Source organism: Oncorhynchus mykiss, chromosome 6 (assembly GCF_057628025.1).
Source record: "Oncorhynchus mykiss isolate SJ-2025 chromosome 6, ASM5762802v1, whole genome shotgun sequence".
Taxonomy (NCBI): Eukaryota; Metazoa; Chordata; class Actinopteri; order Salmoniformes; family Salmonidae; genus Oncorhynchus; species Oncorhynchus mykiss.
In genome coordinates, this window is record NC_143027.1 from 47,704,808 (window position 1) to 47,707,412 (window position 2,605).

The following is a 2,605-nucleotide window of genomic DNA, read 5'->3' on the forward strand; positions in this document are numbered from 1 at the left end:
ACGTTGACAAATAACGTTGACAAATAACAGTGTTATGAGTTTGGTAGGCATACCTATGTTTCTAACACACACCTAAACCAAAATTACAAGCTATAGCAGAGCTCTAACACATCCTTACCTATGCAATGTCCATCAGTAGAGGGAATCTCAGTCTGTTCCTGGACTGAATGACAGTCCTTTTTGTTTGCTCTCTTGGAACGCTAACAGATGAAAGGTAAAGAAAATGGTACAGAGAATAAATAAATAAATGGAACACTTCTGAATCCAAGGCAACAATTTAGTGATGAATAAAACATTTAATGTATATGTCTTATCATAGCCACATCAATAACATCAGCACCTCACTGGAACAAAAAACAAATGCTAACTCCCTGCTATACTTGAAGTTGATCCTGAGTTTGGTCATTGAAAAGCAAAGGAAGCTCCTTCATGCTTTCTGCTCAGCCCCCCTCTCTGTCTCAGCCTGGTCTGATGGGTTTGTTGCAGCAGAAGCTGGTCTTGACGCCTCCTTGCATCCCTGTACCAGCTGCTGGGTCAAGGACTTTACCAGGACTCTGTCAAATGCAGGGTCCTGGGAGGAAATAGCTGCTTGCAGGGTTTCATAAGAGCCAAACTCCTCCATGAGGTTTTTATGTACACCTCTGAACCCTTTGGATGTTCAGGTTCTGGGAATATGCCTGTGTCCTGGAGAATCTTGATGCAGACAGAACTCAGACAGGACTAGTCTGATGAGTTGCTGAGATGTTTCTGTCAGATCTGCTGCCTGTTGGGATGGTCCATCTAGGGCTGAAGGTCTGATCTCCGATAGAAACCTTATCACCAGTATGGTGACAAAACAGATGCCATTATCTTTGCTGGAGTCCATCAAGTACTGCAGTGGGAATGCAGTGGCACTGCTGATGTCTGGGGTGATTAAGAGCTCCCTCAGATGGCCAGAGCTGCTGGGAATACACATATGGTAATGGCTATAGTGTAAAACACAGAAACCTCAGAGGTCACCGCATGTGTGGGAGGTGGTACAAAGGAGATATCAGAGGTATGAGTAGTGGAACTAGGGGCTCCATTGTAAACCAAAACAATGATAACTAACCTGAACAACAGTATACAAGGCATATTGACATTTGAGAGAGACATACAGCGAGGCATAAAGTAATCGCAGGTGTTGATTGGGAGAGCTAGCTAAAACAACAGGTGAGACAACAACAGCTAATCAGCTAACACAACAACAGCAGGTAAAATGGCGATGACACACAGAGCCTGAGATCGCGGCTGGCTGGGGCCGACAGATAAAAAATAAATAAACAGAATGGAGTACCGTGATTAATCGACAGTCCAGCAGGCATCAGCTATGTAGCCAAGTGATAACAGTGTCCAGAAGGCAGCAGTAGATGGTACAGGGAAGGCGCCATTACGCTAGCACGCGGGCTACACTGCGTTTAAAGTTAGTAGCCCTCCGACGGAGGCCGGTTGAAGGCACAGCGGATGGAGTATTCGTCGGCAGACCAGTCGTGGTGGTGCGGTGGGGGGCAGGTAGAATTTAGAATGCTAGCAGGGAGATGCGCCTGGCTCACGGCTAACTGGTGCTACTTTCGTGGCAGTGGCGTTATCCACTATAGATCCACTATAGCCAATCGGTAGCAGCGATGAACCGGTGCCAAGGTCCAGAGTTTACAGCAAGGATCAGGTGGAGTATTGGGCTCTAGCCGTGTATGAGTGGGGTTCGGGAGAACAGCTGAGTAGGCCGGGAGGTGGGCCTCAGGGATAGCTTCGGTACTGGATGCCACGATAAGTGCAAGCTAGCTGTGAGCTAGTTAGCTGCAAGCTGTGATCTAGCTGTGAAGATCAGAAGTAGTGGTCCAGGGATTACGGCAGGAACCCGGCGTTGTTGTGGAGAGACAGTCCGATACTAGTAGACTGGCGAGTATTATCCAGGCTAAGAACAGGGCTGGTATCTGTGCAGAAGGTAAAAGCCGCTAGCATTGGCTAACTATGACTAAATAGCTTTTAGCTAATTAGCTAGTTAGCTTCTGGAGGTTCTTGAATGTGTTCTAAAATAAAATAAAAAATAATAGCGATACCGTATCACATTGGGTGAAGCAGTGTTACCTCTTTACTATTAAAGTGTATTGCTCTCTGTTTATGACTGATAATAGGACGTAACACAGGGATGAGGAGAAAACAATCATTTGGATCCTACACAACACGTTGTTGTACCTAAATAATTCCACAAGAGGGCGACATATAAACATTTCTTAAAACCAATTAACCTCTACTGCCTTCAGTCCATGACGTCCCCGACTAACTAAAAGTCTGCGTCTGCAAAAATGCTCTTTTATCATAACTCGACATGAAAGTAGCAAAGCCAAAACAGTCAATGACATGCTTTTCGGGATATACAATTAGCTATGGTGGAAGAAAAGGTAAGTGAAATATAGGGGAAGGTAGAACATGTTTTACAGTAAGTTTAAAGTTGTTATCACCAATTTAGCTCTGAAAGGCCTTTGGCAATCCAAGCTTTTGGGATCGTACTCAAGGCTACTTGGTTTAGCCTGGCTATAGCCTAGGGATACAGTCCAATAATATCTCTTTCTCCTGAAGTGTACAC

At 45.1% G+C, this 2,605-nt stretch overlaps 1 long non-coding RNA gene across 1 annotated transcript; it reads right to left on the reverse strand.

The window, feature by feature from the left end:
* Positions 1-276: 276 nt before the first annotated feature.
* LOC149982877 (uncharacterized) lies at positions 277-2,190 on the reverse strand. The gene is made up of 2 exons (XR_016496953.1): positions 1,316-2,190; positions 277-938 (listed from the first exon to the last, which is right to left on the reverse strand). It is a non-coding gene; the product is annotated as an uncharacterized LOC149982877 (long non-coding RNA).
* Positions 2,191-2,605: the final 415 nt, after the last annotated feature.